At 27.9% G+C, this 20,582-nt stretch overlaps 1 non-coding gene across 1 annotated transcript; it reads right to left on the minus strand.

Moving 5' to 3' along the window:
* Nucleotides 1-17,841: 17,841 nt before the first annotated feature.
* On the minus strand, nt 17,842-19,711 carry LOC105637131 (monolignol oxidoreductase AtBBE-like 15). Its single transcript, XR_016318494.1, has one exon. It is a non-coding gene; the product is annotated as a monolignol oxidoreductase AtBBE-like 15 (transcript).
* Nucleotides 19,712-20,582: the final 871 nt, after the last annotated feature.

The raw sequence follows: 20,582 nt of genomic DNA on the forward strand, positions 1-20,582 counted from the left end.
ACATTTCATGAAGTATGGCACTTGTTAGTAATAGGATCACAACATCTCCAGCCTTTTCTTTGCTCATCATAACCAACGAATATGCAGCGAAGTGCCTTTTTGTCAAACTTGCTTCAAAGTTCATCCGAAACGAAGACATAACACACACATCCAAAAACGCGAAAATGACTTACAGTTGGTTTAATGTTCCATAGTTTCTGGAATGGGGATGTAAACTCCAGTCTTTCTTGAGGTAGTCTGTTGGTGACGTACACAACTGTCTTCATGCACTCTGCCCAAAATCTAGCTGGCACATTCTTCGCATGGAGCAAACTCCTACAAATCTCCACCAGGTGTCGATTCTTTCTCTCAGCAACTCCATTCTGTTGTGGTGTTCTTGGACATGTGAATTGCCTTCGAATGCCTTGCTCTTGGCAATATTTAGTGAATTCGTCAGATGTGTACTCTCCACCATTTAGTATATTATAAAGGCGACGATGATAAAGGCGACGACAACACACTTGATAAAGAATCGACGATGATAAAGGCGACGACAATAACGATGATAACAGAATTAATATTAATTTTTATTTTTTATTTTATTTTCTTTTTGGTTACTGAATTAATATTTAACTAATATCACTTTAATTTAGTAAAATATTTATATCTCTCTTGCTTGATGATTAAGTATTTTTAATTCTTTAATATTTTTTCTCTTATATTCTAAATCTATTTGACTTTAAAGAAAATAGTATTTATAAAATGAGAAAAAACTAGAACTATATATTTCTGTTTCGGATCACTTTTTGGAGTTTCAAAAATTTACGTGTATGTGTATATATTCTTTTCTCTAATGCACTAACTAAGTAATACTGGCACTGTAGTCAAAGTGATTACTATTATTCAAATTTTCTTGTCATTTCTTTTTTATTTATGTAGCAGTAAAAAATAATTTTATTATTATTATTCATTATATTTATATATAGATATTGATTTGGGGTTGAAGGTAGGAGTTGGAGATTGAGTAATGACTTGATTTTCATTTCAGGTACATATGAGGATTTTAAGAATCTACATTTATAAATTAAAGACTGAAGAATTAAGTTTAGGGATATGGTTAAATTTCTTTTGAGAGTACTTTTATTATATAAATATAATTTAAGTGCATAAAAAGTAGCATCACAAGTAGTTTGCATCGCAAAATTTAATACAAATTAACCAATTGTATTAATTTTAATCTAAATAAAAACTTATGTTTTAATATTATATAGATAAAATAATTAAAATAGTGTAAAAAAATGAGTATATAACCAGCACAATTAACATTTAACGCACGTAGACTAGTCTATATTATATATAAAAGTGTAAATAAGGGGAAAATAATAGGATTACACGTATCACCCTTAATGAAATTTAAAATGTTTTAAAATACCCTTAATATTGCTGAATTAAAAAATTACAGTTTATTAGTTGATTGGAAGTATTTTAATTTTTAATAAATATATATGATAATGAGACATTTGCAAATTTTTATATTTTATTATTTATTTGATTTTATTTTGATTATAATTTAAAGTATTTTATTTAGGAGGGAGATAAAAATAGAAAAATGTATTTTTTTTATTAATACTCTTTTTTTCTTTATGCATGAATGATTTAATTGGATATATTTTTTACAAATAAATTTTGAAATAGAATAAAATTTCAAATATAAATTTTTGAAATTATATTGCATATAAATATTCTGATAATTAATTTTTTTTAGTTCATCTTATGAAAAAATAATATAATTTCATGATAAAGTGGTGTATATGAAAATAATTAATTAATTTATTTATTCACCATCTTCTGCTTTCTTTCCTTTCTTTTATAGACGATTATCTAAAATAAATATAGTAACCTAATACTTTTACTTTTTTTTTTTAATTATAGAAAATAATATGTGATATTTTTCTTTTATAATACTTTTAGAAATAATCGGATTATGGCAATAAAGTGAAAAAAATATATAGAAATTAATAAATATTTAATTGATCTAATAGTTTATGTGAAATTTGATATTTCTTTTAATATTCTCTTGAATATATATATATATATATATATATATATATATATATATATATATATATATATATTCCCCAGAACTAATTAAACGACTTTTCTCACTCGATTAATGTTAAGGGAAGACTCTAATCAAAGCTTTTGGAAAGAAAAGTTTTTAGCTGGGTTACCTTATTTCTTGGGAGAAAAGGTTAGAAATCATATTAAACAACAACATGGTCAACCTATACCCTATAGTAAATTAACCTATGGACAATTAATTAGTATAATTCAAAAGGAAGGTTTACAAATATGTCATGATCTAAAACTTCAAAGAAAGATAAAATATGAAATGCAGAAAACTAAAAAAGAATTAAGATCTTTTTGTAAACAATTTGACTATAGTATAACTTCTCCACAGAAATGTGAGGGCCAATGTTCTAAAACAAATAAACCTAAAAAATATTATAAAAATAAATACTCTAAAAAACAATATAGGTCTACACCTAGTCAAGATAAATTTTATAGTAAAAAGAGAACAAAATCTTCTTATAAACACAAAAATAAACAACCTTCTAAATCTACAACTAAAACTTCTTATAAAAATTTGACTTGTTACAATTGTGGTAAAAAAGGGCATACATCTAAATTTTGTAAATTTAATAAAAGATTACATGAATTAAATTTAGAAGATAATGTTTTAAATAAAATTTATGAATTATATATTGATTCGGATTCTTCGGAATCTGAGATTAATGAAAGTGAAAATCAAATTGATGAATTAGGAACTACTACAAGTTCTTCCAGTTCATCAAAATTTTCTTTAAACATGTTATATAAAGATCAAAGTAATTTATTAACAGCAGTTAATGGAATTGAAAATCAAGAAACTAAAGCTAAACTTCTTAAAAAACTAATAAAAAGTTTTGAAGACGAAGATGACATAAAAAATATTACTCCTAAAATTCAGTCTAATACTTATGATTTAACTACCATTTTAAATAAAAATAAACCTAAAAAAGTAGATGCGGATGAATCTACTAAAGAATTATATAAAGAAATTAAGATGCTAAAAAATGAAGTAAAAGAATTAAAAACCCAACTTCAACAAAATTCTAAAAAAATAAAAATACTCGAATCCCAACTTATTTCCAGTTCTTCTTCAGAAGAAGACGAACCAGATAATAATTTAAAAATAAATGAATTAGATGAAGATGTAGATTGTAATTTTCTCAATTTATTACAAGAAATTACTTCACGAAAATATTTAGTAAAAATAAACATTCAAATAAATGATTTTGTGATAGATGCAATTGCACTCTTTGACACAGGTGCAGATTTAAACTGTATAAAATCTGATCTAGTTCCTAAAAGATATTGGTTAAAATCTAGTGAAAAATTAAGTACAGCCAACAAATCTAAACTTGAAATTATAGGAAAAACAGATGCAATAATCATAAATCAAGAATTAGAAATAAACACAGTATTTTTACTATCACCTCAGATAAATTATATGGCAATATTAGGCACTCCATTTATAAATCTCATCACACCATATTCAGTTAAAGAAGATTGTATTAAATTTAAAATAAAAAATTGCAAAGCTCAATTAGAATTTACGGAAAAACCTAAAAAGAAACAATTAAATTTGTTAAAAGCTCATTCTATTAAAATGTTAGAAATAAATTCTTTAATCAAATCTAAAGAAGAAAACTTAAAAGATTTGAAAAATAATGCATGTTTAAATAGAATTAAAAACCAATTAAATTCTGATGATATCCAAAATAAAATCTCAACTCTAAAAAATTTTATGGAAAACAAATTATGTGCTGACCATCCAAATGCTTTTTGGGATCGTAGACAACACATAGTGGACTTACCATATGAAAAAGATTTTGATGAAAAAACCATAAAAACTAAAGCTAGACCAATTCAGATGAGTCCTGAATTGATTGACCATTGTAAAAATGAAATTCAAGATTTACTTAATAAAAAATTAATTTCTAAATCTCGAAGCCCATGGTCTTGTGCAGCTTTTTATGTGAATAAAAACGCTGAAATAGAACGAGGTGCTCCCAGATTAGTAATAAATTATAAACCATTAAATACCGCTTTAAAATGGATTAGGTATCCTATTCCAAATAAAAAAGATCTATTAAAGTAACTCTATAATGCAAATATTTTTAGTAAATTTGATATGAAATCTGGCTATTGGCAGATTCAAATTGACCCTAACGACAGATATAAAACAGCATTTACTGTTCCATTTGGTCAATACGAATGGAATGTAATGCCTTTTGGATTAAAAAATGCTCATTCTGAATTTCAGAGGATCATGAATGATATTTTTAACCCATATTATAAATTTTGTATTGTTTATATTGATGATGTGCTTATATTTAGTACAACTCTAGAAGATCATTTTAAACATTTAAAAACATTTTGTATGATCATCGAGAAAAATGGTTTAGCATTAAGTAAAGCTAAAATGGATTTGTTTAAAACTAAAATAAGATTTTTAGGTCATTATATAGAACAAGGTAAGATTCAACCTATAGAAAGAGCACTTGTTTTTGGTGAAAAATTTCCTGATGAAATTTCTAATAAACCCCAATTACAACGTTTTCTTGGTTGTTTAAATTATGTAATTGATTTTTATCCAAATTTAAATTGCATGATAAAACCTTTACATAATAGACTTTGTAAAAATGCTGGTCCTTGGACAACTCAGCACACTCAACTCGTAAAAAAGATAAAATCATTAGTAAAAGAAATTCCTTACTTATATATTCCTGATCCTAATGCTTTTAAAATTGTTGAAACAGATGCTTCTAATATTGGTTATGGAGGTATTTTAAAACAAAAAATTAATGGTAAAGAAAGAATAATCCAATATACTTCAGGTCATTGGACTTCAACTCAATTAAATTATTCTACCATTAAAAAGGAAATTTTAAGTGTTGTTATTTGTATAAATAAATTTCAATCTGATCTTTTAAATCAAAAATTTTTACTTCGTATTGATTGTAAATCTGCCAAAGAAGTTTTGCAAAAAGATGTCCAAAACCTTGCCTCTAAACAAATTTTTGCTCGATGACAAGCGCTTTTAAGTATTTTTCAATTTGACATAGAGTATATTAAAGGCAATGATAATAATATTCCAGACTTTCTAACTAGAGAATTCTTACAGAACAATGGGAAGAAAGAAGGATAAAGGGAAAGAAATTAAACAAGATTTCGGCTCCCCAACTAAAGCTCTTTCTGAGCACTCTGAAGATCTTAGTAAAACCTTAAACACTAAAACCACTTCTTCTAAAGACCTTAAAAAATGGATTGAGGAACTTTCTCAATCTCCTGAAGTAATTAAAGCACTGAAGGGAATGGCATCCTCTTCTACAGAGGACCCAGGTATGTCTTCTAAATCTAAAGCGATCGTATCCGCTCATGATACGGCTACTCTGTCTCAAACGGTAGACAGTAAAGAGTTATCAAATCTGTTGATGGCTGTGGATTTGCCAAAAATCCAATATAAATCTACTGGTAATATACATAAATGGTTTGATAAAAATTTATTTGATTTTGAAATCGAAGTTGAGGATGGTTATAATCATACAAATCCTTGGCAAATTATAAAAAATTATTGTCCTGAGAATTGGTTTTTTATGCCAACAGACTTGTCAAAACCTCAGGCCTATTATAATAATATATTATTAGACACTGAATCAGTAAACATCAAACATACTTTTGATAAAAATGGAATAATTTCTTATTCTTCTATAAAAATAAAACGCGTCATCCATCCTAAGGATTGGCCCGTATCTTCTTTAGTAACGCCAGTAAAATTTAAAGGATTACATAAATATAATATGAGTTATAATTATTTTGATTATAAAAAAGCGTGGGATACGATATTTTGTCAGATCCTAGGTGTATAGTTCAGTTGAACCATATCAAGATAACCTATGATATATGATAAATTGGAGTCTTTATATGTATACCAATTAGCAGTTCTAAATCCTCAGGCTCTGATACCAACAAAAGAGAGAAAGGACCGTTTAATTACTCAGACTCAGATATCAAGTTGATTTTAATATTTATAAATTAATAAACATATCATACATATTAAAACCTATATAAGCATGAACTAAACAACGGTCATTATCAATATACATATTAATCAAAATATCATTAATATATATGTCAAATAATATACTATTATCAATAGGATTTATAATCATATAAATCATTACTATTTTCTTGGTACGTAGCGTTGTAGCACAATGTTTCCCTTGTTTATCAAGTGCAATGATAAACACCAGGAGGTTATGTGTTTCCAGCTGATATACCAAGGATTTTTAATTTGAATAGTATTTATTTATAAACATACAAGAATGATATTTCTGATGTGGAAGATCACACTAAGGTGCAACCACAGAGCATACTTATATACAACATACAAATCACAAATCAATTTAATATTTATCAATCAACTCGACCAATTTTAATTGATTTTATTTTAATTAAGGTTTAGGGTTCCTGCAACCTTAGCCTGGGTTCCCCAGAACTAAGTCAGAGTGTGGAGGGAGAAGAGAATGAAGCCTTTAACAGGGCTTTAGTAAGTAGCAATGTATATTTACTAAAATAAATAATTGAAATAACAAAATAGTATTACAATATTTAAATACAAAAATTAAACTTTAAATGATAAACTTAAACTAGTTTTAACTTACAAGAATTTTAAGACTTTCCACTTGTAATCCTTTACAATCGAACTGGGAAAGGAGGGAGATAGTTTAGGGAGAGAATAACTACGCCTATATTGAAGTATATGCTATATTATGCGATTACATTCGATGCCTTCACAAGGGGAAAAGGCTCCCTTAAATAAAAATTTTGGAATCTTTACTATTTACTTTTACTGTTGGTGAACAGTAGTTTCTGTCGAAGAATCTCTACTGTTTGCTTTTACTGTTGGTGAACAGTAGTCTCTGTCGAAGAATCTCTACTGTTTGCTTTTACTGTTGGTGAACAGTAGTCTCTGTCGGAGAATCTCTACTGTTTGCTTTTACTGTGCCAAGTTGACCTTTACTGTTGGCGAGTGGACCTTTACTGTTGCTAAGTTGATTTTGGCTGTGCCGAGCTGTCTTTTACTATTGCTAAGTTGGCCTTTTACAAAAAACTTGTATGCCGCTTTGATTGGGTGTTTTACAAAGAGTGAAGGAATAAGGTTCCTTCTGCCTATTTACAATGATTCAGAATAAGATGAGGACGATGATGTGTCCTTCTTTTTCTTTTTTAGCTTTTCTTTTCTTTTTATTTTTTCTTTCTGTTTTAACTTCTTTTTTCTTTCTTTTTCCTTTTTACCTGCTTTACTTTGGATTTTTATGATATCGCTGTCATCACTTTCGCCACTAGATGAACTAGATGATGAAGATGATGGTAAAACGATTTTACCCTTGCTTTTATGGTGTGTAGTGTTTGAAGATTTACTGGAGGATGCACTTTGGGCTTTACTGGTGGATGGTTTTATGGGCTGATTTGAACTGGTTGAGAGTTGTTCAGACATCTCTTGACAGATCAATCTATATTCTTCTGGTGTTTTGGCTGCAGCTAACCGGGCTTGACATTGGGCTTTTTGGATACCAAACTGGGGGTTATCCTGAATAGCTAATGTATGGGCATAGGTTAAAGCTGGTTTAGATGGGCTGGATAATTTAGTGCGGATCCATTGACTAATTTTATGTTCAGTGGTGGAATTCTTGAATGATCCCCACCATTATACACCTAGGATCCATTTGAGATATCAGATACAGTAAGTGGCCTATTTTTGAACCCGTGTGTAAGTCCCGATTGGTAGGGCAGTTGAAGGGTATAACCTGGCCGAATTCTTGAGATATCATAACCGGATTCCTTTGGTGTTTAGTATAACCGGACCACTGTCATTAAAATCTATGCTATCTAATAAAATGGATCCTTTACTATGTAGATCGGCTAGTAGTAATAAATCTGAAGACTCAGATAACTCAGAAATTAAAAGGGTAATAAATAGAAATGAATTAATTTTACAAGATTTTAGTAAAGCTATTGATGAATGGGAAATTCCTAAAGTGGATAAAGAACAAATTTATAAAATTTCTAAATTTAATTTATTTAAAACTGATTATGTTATTAAAACCGAAGAAAGAGATTTTCAATTAAGTAAACCTTTTGAAAGGATAACTCTTTTGTCTTCTAAAACTTTGCAACATCATAAAAGTAAAAAATATAAATATATTCATATAGGATTAATTCAAGTAGGAATAAAACCTTTAACCAGAGAAGGATTAAATACTAGTATTCTTGCAGTAGTAAGAGATGCTAGATTTTTAAATTTTCAAGATTCTTTATTAGGATCAGTTGAGACTAGCTTAAGTGAAGGACCGATCTCCTTTGAGGTCTATCCAGATATGACTGTCTCATTAAATGATTTAAACATTTTAGAAAGTATAGTGTTGGAAATTAAAACTCATAATTATAAAATGAAGCAAGGATCGATTCCTATAGCTTTAATTTATAAAATTCATTATAAAGCAATGAATTCAGCTTTTGGTACTAAATATAAATTACAACCTAAAATTGGTGAAACAAGATTTCTTCAAACAGACTTGACTAAAACAAACACAATAATTCCTAAAACCATCCAATGGAAAGATATAACACTTCCAGATGAATGGATTTTAGAGGGGGTTGTACCTCCTCCAGTTATTGATCAAATAAAACCAAATGTCAATTTGCAAAAAATTGAACAATTTGAAGATGGTAAAGTAACTTTAAAATTTAATCGCAGTCAAAGTATGAGGTATACAGGGTCATCTTCCTCTGTTACAACAGATGAAAATGATAAACCTAGTTCTTCCATACCTTCTGTGATTTATGCTAAATACAAAGATAGTGAATCTAAACCAATTATTCAAACCATAGTAAAACCAAGATATTCAACTTCAGATATTACAAATAAAATGAAAGGTGTTGATTATAGTAATTCTATACCACAGGCAGTTTATAATCCTGTAGATAATTATGTAAATCAACAGTCAACCTTAGTCAATTCACTTGAATCACCAACAGCTTCAGCTATCACTGAAAATGTTAGTGATATAAATAGAGAATTAAATGTTCTGAGTAAAATAGATATTGAGAAAAGTTTGATAAAAGAAATATCTAAAACTAAAAATTTACTTAAAATGAAAAAGATATTAAAAATTTACACTTTTGAAGAATTAAAATATGACTATTTAGAATATAAAATAAATAATCAAACTAAAATTAATTTCTTTGATTGGTATAAATTAATTAAAGAAAATAAATCTGAAAAAGATTTAAACCCTATAACAATTAGAGATAGAAGACCTGAATGGATAGTAAATGAACAAACCATAAAAAGTGATTTTCCTCCTAAAACAATTAGTAAATTAAAATATCAAGACAATGAAATTATTTGTGCACCTTATAAAATTGCTCAAGATAATGATGTAAATAAAAAGGTAATTGAACAAAATAACTTTAGTAATGCAAGTTTAATTTGTTTAAACTCACAATTAAAACGTATAGAACATATGCTTGAAGATAAACCTTTAGTTATGGAAAATATAAAAGGTAAAGAAATAGTAAAATCTCACATGTTTAAACCTTACCAGATTTCTCAGTCAAGTAAAAAAGAATTTGTAAATAAATTAAAAGATCAATTAAGTAGACTTCAGGTTAGTTCTGCGACTATTCAACAAGTAGCTCCTGACACTCCTCAAGCATCTGTAAACATGATAGAAGAAAACACCAACTCTGATGTTAGTGAACCTGACTCAGAAAATATTAAACAATTTGAATCTGAATCATTCCTCAGAAAATATATATATATATATATATTAAAGTTTATTAGTTGATTGGATATAATTTATAAAAATTAGTTTTTGAATAAATACGTATAGATAATTAAGTATTCAAAATTTTTAAGTTTTATTTCTTTTAAATTTATTTTTTAATAAATATATATATGATAATGAGGCATTTGAAAAATTTTTATATTTTATTTTTTAAATTTATTATTTATTTAATTTTATTTTGATTATAATTTAAAGGATTTTATTTAGGAGGAAGATAAAAATAGAAAAAATTTTTTTTTTATATTTGTACGATTTGATTGGATATATTTTTAAAAAATAAATTTTTAAATAGAATAAATTTTTAAATATAAAATTCTGAAATTATATTACATATAAATATTTTGATATTTAATTTTTTTTAGTTCTTTCTATGGAAAAAAATAAAATAAAGATTTGTGGACGATTATATACTATTTAATTAATTTTTGGCCTCTCTTTTTTTTCTTATAGACGATTATCTAAAATAAAAAATAGTTACTTAATATTTTTTTTTATTATAGAAAAGAATATGTAATATTTTTCTTTTATAATACTCTTAGAAATAATTGGAGCATCACAATAAAAGTAAAAAAAAAAAAAAATCTTATATAATAATAAGAATAATAAATATTTAATTGATATAACAGTTTATATGAAATTTGATATTTCTTTTAATCTTCTCTTGAATATATTTATGTGAAATATATACACACGCGTTTAAACTATTTATTCCATGTTGGATAATTAAGAATAGAGAGTGATAAGTGTTATTTTTATAGTATTTTTATTGTGATTTTGAATAAAATTTCTATTACTTTTAATTTATTTAAATTAGTTTTTATGAAATATTAATATGTTTTTACTTAAAAGCTTCCTTGAAACACAACTCACTTGATTTGGAGGAAAATGTAGGGTTTTGCAAGAAAAAGGACAAAAATAAGGTAAAAATTCATTAAGCACGCCCGTGCTACAGTAGCACGCCCGTGCTGCTACAGTACCCCGTGCTACAGTGCCGTGGTGTTATTGCATAAGACTTCCAGAGGAGTGCACGCCCCAGACCGTGCTACAGTGCACGCCCGTGCTGCTACAGTACCCCGTACTACAGTGCCGTGCTGTTATTGCATAAGACTTCCAGAGGAGTGCACGCCCCAGCCCGTGCTACAGTGCACGCCCGTGCCAAGCAAAGAATCCTAAACTTAGTCAAAAGTTGCCAACTAACTTCCACCAATTTATGGAGCTAATCTTGGACAACTTTCTTCACATACAAATCAAGCCTTAATTTATGCACATGGAAGACATAATTGAGAGAAATTCAAGGCTTGATTGAGAGCTTTATTCCATAAACAAGGTGGAATTTATTCCTTAAACAATGTAGAAGTTCTCTCCCAAGAAGTCTATATAAAGAGAGGAAGGATGCATTGTAAAAGGATTGGCATACTCTACAACTCTCCATCTTTCTCTCATTTTATAGTTTTGTATATAGTTTATTTTTAGAAGTTAAGTATTCAAGAGTTGTGCAAAGATTCAAGGAAGCCATCCAAGCAATTTATCTCTAGTTCTTATTTCTAACTCTTAATCTTGTTTATTTCTTTCATTATCTTATTGATTATGGAATATTTATCAAGTATTGTTGAGTTTTATTTAAGTACTATGTGTAACTAAACTCTTATACTAGGGGGTTTGATGTAGCTTAATCTCTTTTCCAATTTATGCAATTAGATTTATTTTTCCTTATTCAAGTTATGATTTATTAATGAACTTAATGCTTCTAGGCAGAATTTTCCCCTAGATTGATTTATTTCAATTATCACTATCGGAAGAAGGATCTTTGATATGAAAAGGTTAATAAAACACATGAGAATAATAACTTGATGCGGAAGCTATACGGTTTGACTCATGGGGGGTTTTCATAAGTTAAAGACCTTAGGTTATGAATTCACAGGACAAACCATAAAACTTAATGATTTAATTCATGTTTGATTGTGCTATTGGAAGATAGGTAATTAGACCGAGTTAAAATAGCTAACAATACATCGGGAGAGCTTGTTAGTGATTTTTGGGTTGTTTCCCCTACTTGAATAATTAAATTGATCAATGAACTAATTAAATAAATTGGATAGAGTTAGGTGAAATCAAAACCCCTAGTAGCTTTACTTCCTTGATTTCTTTTAATCAATAATTGCTTGCTTAACTTCTTATTTTTACTTGTTGAATTTAATTTCTATAAACAATTTCATCATTTATCGTTTAAATAATAACAAGATAACATAATTTTGGTACTTGGTATACAATCCCTGTGGATACGATACTCTTACTCATCATATATTACTTGTAGCGATTTCGTACACTTGCGAACTAAGCTGTCAGAGAGAGAAAGAGAATAATAAATAGTAAGTAAAAAGGAATTGTACAATACACTTTGCCTATCTTGCACTTAGTTGGAGTTATTTAATATGTTCAAAAAATATTATTATTAGATTAATTAATTAAATCTTATATTAATTAATGATCTAAGACTACTCCCAAAAAGAGAACTTATATCTCTTTGCAATTTTAGGGATGTTTTATAATTTTAAGGATATTAAAATACCAGGGAAACCTGTTGATTTTAGTTTGCATAGACAAACTGAATTTTTTTTGTTCGATCTTTGTTTTTAGTGTTTTTAGTAAAAGGCTCAATTAACCAACTTAAAAATGCATGTAAAACCGATTGAACTAATTAGATTTTAAACTATATTTCATTTGAGGCTTTTTTTCATTTTGAAAATTTACTTTAATTTTTATTTAATTTGGTGTGGTTTCAAATTAAAGCAATTGTGTATTCTTACCTAACTAAAATTAGTTTCAAAAGTTATCCCTCATTTTATTAAGTAAAATCATTTGATTAAAGATTGTGAAGTAAAATTTCTTATTTGATCAAACATGTAAAAAATTAAAATTCTTGTAATTATTCATAAATTTTATGAAATATTAACGATTTTATTTGAATCTTATTTGGTCTAAATGAATTCTATATAATTTATATATAAATTCATATATATTTTTTATATTTAGTATAAGTAAAAGCTCACTGAAGTTCAGATTTTTTATTTATTAAATTGATTGTATTTGAATTAAACTTTTTAAAATTGATAAACTTTATAAATAATTTTTAAACTTAAAAGATATACAAATTATTAATATCAATGATTTTAAATATAAATTACCTAAACTCAGGTAGATTTAATTTGATTAAAATATTTAACTTATTTTTAACTATTTATGCATCCACAATAAAAGAGGAAGTTCTAACATTAAAAAGATATACACAATATAGGAGAAAAATTATAATAAATAGTTAATATTCTATATGAAAATAAGTAAGTATAAACTACGAATATTAAATGAGCAATGGAAACCTGCAATACACGTCATAAAAAAAAAAAATTAGAATATATTTTTGAATATTTGATTATATTTTATTATAATGTAAACATTCTATTTAGGAGAGAATTAAAAAAAAAAGTAAATTCTTTTATGATACTATTTTTTCTTTATGTTTGTATAATTTGATTAGATGTATTTTTTAAAAAATAAATTTTCAAATAGAATATATATAATTAAGCCTTTTAAAATTTTAAATTTTTACTTTTAAAATTTTATTTAAAATAAATTGAACATATGTGTGTGTAGGATGAGAAAAAATTAAAAATTTTAATTTTAAAAATATATATAATATTTTGGTATTATATCTATATATCTATATATATTAAAATGTATTTATTAGGTGATATTGTAGAATTATACATATACAAGTTATAATGACTTTTAGATAAACGACGATATAATAAATATCTAAATAATACAAGATAAAAATTATAATCAATATGCAATATAAAAAAAATAAAAATGAGTAAAAATAATAAGTAAAAATGAATAATGACATAATGAATTGAACGAATACAAATAACGAATATAATCAACGTACAACATAAAAGTTGAAACAGAGAGAAAGCTCAGCGCGTTCTCTTTCTCTAGGATTCTATTTTCTTTTTTAAAAAATTTTTAAGTTTTTGTTCAATTTTTGTGTTTAATTATTATTTTGCTATGAATTATCCATATTGAATTATTTAAATTCTTGAATTATCTACATATAATTATAATTATCTATTTACAGTTTGAATTGTTTAAAATTATACTCTATCTAATATCATTTTTTATAATTCTCTTTTCCTTTTTGTGATTTGAATTCTAAAACCAAAAAGTCCTTAAATTATGTATCCGAAGCAAAAGTCAAAGAAATGAAAACTGCCCGACGTTGAGGAGGCAAAGAATTATCTATCTACATTTAATCTTTAATTTTTATAAGTTTTTTCTAAAAAAGAAAGTTCTAACACTACATCTTTTATATATATATATATATATATATATATATATATATATAGATTGTGATTTCAAAATATTTGAATTTTTTTTTTTTTTTTGATTTTTGTGTCTATCTACAACTCTATTTAATTAGATATTCATAGTTTTCGGAGAGTTGAGAATATATTTAGTGAATTTATTCATGAGTTTTGGCTGGCTGCTTCTTTTTTCTTTTCTTTTTTCTGTCTTTGGGTATTATAGGCTTTGTATCTCTTGCATCAAGGCTGTCTCTTGCATGAAGACTGGCGAAGAAAGTGTTATGATTGCATAGTTGTGAAAATGATATGTTTTACTTCACCATGCAAAGCATATACTAAATTTTTTATATTCTTAACTCGCTATTGGCAATTTGTCTTACTAAATCTAAATAATTAATTGCTGCAGAACTGCAAAAGTACGTGAAGTACGTGATATGGCATTTTATTTTAACACAATTGGCGGTATTTTTTTACTCTTCATAATACCTTTTCTTCAATGGATTTAGTTAACCTTTTGTGTATTCATTTACTATTTTCATTTAGAAACATCTCCTAGCTGGTATACTTACTATCAAGTCAGATCATTCTTTGCATAGTAAGTGAATTTTATTTATTCCAGTTTTTGTCGGCAACACTTGCACGTATTTATTTGGTTATCTCTTTATAGTTTTTTGCTTAATTTTTCTGATTGAAGCTATCCTTAACCAAGGAGGCTTTCTCGCTCTCTATCTTTACATATGTATGAGAATCATCAGAGTTTACAATGGGTATGGTCGTGGAATAGCCCTCCACATGATCCTGAGATGAGATCCTGTTAATTTCCTTATATATATATATATATATTAATATTATAAGGCTTGGGTTGGTGGGAGCAGACAGGTTCAAACGTGACCATTGGATGTATTATCATACATATAATAATAAGATCTAATTTTCTTTTCTAAGGATGTTCTTTTATTTATTTATTTATTTTTTCAAGTGAAGATTTAGAGTATATATAATATATAATACAGAACTACAACTACATATAATGTTACTGCAAAATAGGTTCATTTTAAATTAATATATCACAAATTTATTAATTATCATAAATTATATTTTTCATGACTTGACTAACTAATTTCAGATTTCAAATCAAATAGCTGCGATATTTATTGGCAAGCTGTGATATTTATTGGCATGTGAAATAAATTATCTAAAATTTTGATTATACACACTAAAAAAATTAGTTTAGGATTAGAAAAAAGAGATTTTAATCAAAATTTTAAATTCTATAATTTAACTTTCTTAATTTTTTTTAAGAAAATGATTTTATTAAAAGATAATGAAACGTGATTTTTTTTTTATAGAAAAACGTCATATATATATTTAATATAGTTGTAGTTGCATGAATACATTATAATATTTCAACAATAAGATAAATAGGAAAATAACATTATTTATTAAAATTTAAATAATTAAATAATATTTTATAATGCTGAAAGAAGAGTTCTGTGTAAAAAGAGAAATCTCAAATTCTTTATTATAGTTTTATCCTTAAAACTCATTTAAATTTACAATATCTATTTCAAATTTAGATTCATAATGTATCTAAATTATTATACAAAAGTATCAATTATTTCTATTATGTTAAATTTAAATATAAAAAATAAAATCAATATTTTTAAATTTTAAATATTCATCAATTTATGACTAAATATGAGTGTTAGCTATTATTATTAATAAAAAAAATTTCAATATAAAATTGCACATTAAAAACTTATCAAAGTAATTCAATGATAATAATGATCAAATAATATGTAAATCCCCGCGCTCGAAGCGCGGAATTATGAATAATTATAATATAAAACTTAGGTTTAAACTAGAGATAGAAGCAAGTGGTTAGCCATCACTTTTGGGCTGCCCTTATCTATATTCATTTAGAATTTCACTACCCATGCTCGTTCAGAACTCATTAAAAGGATTGAGTATTTATAAATTTTAAACTATCTAAATATGAACTTATTCAAAATACATCTTTCTACTGATAATCAGTAAGCTACCCATGGCACCCATTATCAAAACCATTTAATATAGCAGGTAATGAGTCATGGGTACCTAGCGATCTATACCCCTATCTAGTTGTGTCCTTTACGAGTTGTAATTTCACTAACCATACCCATTCCAAACCTATTTATAATTATTCATATTTTCATTTAATTGATCAGTGCTGAGCAGAATCCTAAAATACTTGTTCCGCTTATATCTCTAGTTTACACATAAGCCAATGCTACAAGAGCTTGGAAATTAATTGAGAACATCTTTCCAAAAACTAATTGCTTTCTTTGGTTTGCTTAGGAGGATGGAAGTAAAACCATTACCAAGATATCAATGGAGAACTGACAAAACAAAAAAGGTACTGCTCAATGAGAATTATGAATAGCAGAGAACCTTTAACTATTTTACAAGCATTTAGGGTTTGTAGCGGGTATTCCGATTAGAGCAAGCAATGTTAGTTTTCTTTTTTTTTGAGCGAGGTGGAGGTTGGCTGTGAAATGGGATTAAAAGTAAAGAGGCGCGCCCTTAGCTTAATTGACTAACAAATGCACGAGTATGTTTTCATCTTTTAATATGCATTTAACCGCTAAATGTTGATTTTAAGGAAGACTACTTTATTCAATGGTGGCAAGCTGTAGAATACACAATTATATATTTTTCAAAGACATGGATTAAGTAATTTGTAATTTGAGATAAACTAAAAAGGAAAACAAAATCTCTTTTTTTTTTTTTTAATAAAGTAGTAATATGAGATTCTCTCTAAATGTGGGTATCAAAAATGTAAAAGCTCAAGTTTTTTTTTTTTTTTTTTTTTTTAGAGAAAAAATTATGTACCATGGTCAACCCGTAAGAGAGTAGATAACAATGCAAATTACAAACTCGATTAAAGATAAAAACTAAACGGGCTATTGTAATAAATGTCATATTTTGAAACTTTATTTTAAAAAACCTCAATTTAACCTTAAATATTAAAAAAAAATGTCATTTTCATTATTTATTTGCTATTTTACCCTTATGTTGTTATCTTTATCGCTGTTACTGTCATCGTCTTCGATTCTGTTATCACCATTGTTGTCGTCGCCTTTATCATTGCTGTTGTTGTTGTCGTTGTCGAAAGTCGGTCATCAGTGGCGGAAAATCGATCACAGATGACTATCGCTATTGCCGATTGTCAGGTTGAATCACATAAACCTTTTCTTTTAAGATTACTTTTAGTATTACGTAATTTTTTTTTTTTTTACCAAAATTGATATTATGTTAATTTCTAAACGTTTCTTACATTTTGTTTAATTTGAATTCTTATTTTCGACATTTGTTAAATTGTCCCTTTAGCCATTAGAGTAGAGGGATATGAATTTATGACGTCCGATCATATGTGCAGATCTCTTTAGCCATCTATATTAAGGTCCATTGGCTAAAAGGTAGATTACTATTAAAGTTCCTAAATCTTCATCCAATTCATTATTTGGTCCATTGGCTAAAGGTAGATTACTATTCATTATTTTTAAAAAAATACAATTATCTATTAAATTAATTAACTTTTCAACATAATATAACATATATAAATTTGTGTATACAAATTATTATTCCTCTTTCACTTAAACCCAAACAACACTTAATTCGGTCCTTAAATCCACCTCTTGGCTTTCTTTTTCTTGTTTAAGAAACAGGAAGAGGTGGAATACTCTGCTCATGCCTAAAAAAGTTATCAGGATCAACCTCAGTCTTCACTTGAATCAATCTATTAAAATTATCTTTATAATACTTAATACCCCAAACGCTAGCTTGGGTAACGTTAAAATTATTCTTGCTGTTCATACCCAAATCAAGATCCCTGTAATTAGCATAAGCAGTTCTTGGATTATTAGGAACGAAATGCTCCATATAATTATAAAGCTTTCTTACCCCATCAATATGCTTTGCTTCATTCTTTTGTCCATTTTGCCAACTAGAAGCATAATGAATCATGAACAAAGTCCCGTTTCTGTTAGGAAATGGAATTTCAGATTCTGAAATCTCATTCATCTTCCCTCCAAAAGGAGTCCATATCATAAATGGTGTTTCTTCTTCCAAGAGTATCTTCCAAAGACCTTCCAATGCCGCTTCAGCAATGGGTTCTTTAACAAAATCTGATTTTGATTTATAGGAAGTTTTGAATAAATATTTACCCTGCAGTAAAACTTCAGGCTTTGAATTAGTTGGATAACCGGTTGTATATAAAACCGATTTGACCCAACTCGTCTCTGTACAATCATTTCTGGCTAAACCCAATTCAGGAAAACTATTTTCCATAACTTTGAGAAGTCTGTTTAAATCGCCAAGAAAGAAACCTTCATAAGAAGTTGATACGGTTCGTACCGTACTATTACCAATATTAGCAGGTGAGATTAGAACTCTAATGAAAAGATCCTCGTCGAGCTTGTGAGCGACTTCAGTCCACCGTTGAAGAATTTTAGTTCCATTTTGTTCTGAAGTTTTTGTAGCTTTAAAAAAGATAACAGTAGAAGGAATCTGGACTAACTTTAGTTTCCAAGAAACAATAATTCCAAAGTTACCCCCAGCGCCACCTCTAATTGCCCAGAAAAGATCTTCGCCCATAGCTTGACGATCAAGAAGTCTGCCATGAACGTCAATAATCTGAGCATCAATTACATTATCGGCAGCAAGACCGTACTTTCGCAGCATTGCACCATACCCGCCGCCAGTAATATGACCCCCGACTCCTACACTGTTGTAAAGTCCTGCCGGAAAGCCGTGGGTTTGGCTTTTTTCTGCAATTCTGTAATACAATTCCCCAAGGGTTGCGCCCGTTTGAACCCATGCACTGTTATCGTCAATATTAACGTCAACAGAACGGAGTGCTGACATATCTATAATAAAAAAGGGATTGTCGATTTCTGATCTGTAAGATAAACCTTCCAAATCATGGCCGCCACTACGGACTCTAAGATGGATAGGCAACTGTTTCGAACAGATAACGGCAGCTTGGATATGGGTTTCGTGTGACGGGATGAAGATGAATTCTGGTTTAAGAACGGAGGGTAATAAGAAACGGAGGTTCCAAGCGGTGGATTGTAAGACTTCAGAGAACGAGGAATTGTTTGGTGTGTACAATGAAGTTGAGAAAGGAATTGAGACTTTGGAATTGAGTGTCAGACATTGGATAAAAGAGTCGACAATTGGACCTGAAAGAATGCAAGAAGGTGAGAGCAGAAGGAAAAAGATAAGCACTGAGTAAGAGATTGAAGAAGCCATTTTGCTGGTTTTGTGTACCGCGGAAAGTGGAGCTATCTCAGTTTCTTTTTATAGAGAGCGCGGGTTTGATTGTAGTTGCATACACTTTCCCTTCATGGTAAGTTCTGACTTTGTAATTTAGGAGACCAGTTGGGGCTTATTCATATTCGGGAAAGATTTACCTAAATTCAGTTCATGCACCCAATAAGTGTAATCCTATAATATTGTAATTGAGCTAATCCTAACTTTTTCTTTCCAAATAGATTTTATTATTAGTTTCATATACGTATTTATGTTCGGTTTAGCATGTTAGGATTTACTTATCTAAATAGAATCACGAGTCAATTTACACGTTTACTCATAAATGGGTAAAATAATAAAGAGACCAACTAATTAGTTATCACTGGGAAGATCGATATTAAAGCCTATATATTGTCCATTAATGTGCAAACCAATCTTCAATGACAGCTTATTTCGCAAGTATACGAATCGCCACAAGTAATATATGATGAGTAGAGTATCGTATCTACAGGGATTGTAATCCAAGTACCAAAATTATGTTATCTTGTTATTATTTAAACGATGATTGAGGAAATTGTTTGTAGAAATTAAATTTAACAAGTAAAAATAAGAACTTAAGCAAGCAATTATTGATTGAAGAAATCAAGGAAGTAAAACTACTAGGGGTTTTGATTTCACTTAACTCTATCCAATTTATTTCATTAGTTCATTAATCAATTTAATTATTCAAGTAGGGGAAACAACCCAAAAATCACTAACAAGCTCTCCCGATGTATTGTTAGCTATTTTAACCCGGTCTAATTACCTATCTTCCAATAGCGCAATCAAACATGAATTAAATCATTAAGTTTTATGGTTTGTCCTGTGAATTCATAACCTAAGGTCTTTAACTTATGAAAACCCCCCATGAGTCAAACCGTATAGCTTCCGCATCAAGTTATTATTCTCATGTGTTTTATTAACCTTTTCATATCAAAGATCCTTCTTCCGA

Source organism: Jatropha curcas, chromosome 10 (assembly GCF_041381405.1).
Source record: "Jatropha curcas cultivar XTBG-Jc1 chromosome 10, XTBG_Jcur_1.0, whole genome shotgun sequence".
NCBI classification, from domain to species: Eukaryota; Viridiplantae; Streptophyta; class Magnoliopsida; order Malpighiales; family Euphorbiaceae; genus Jatropha; species Jatropha curcas.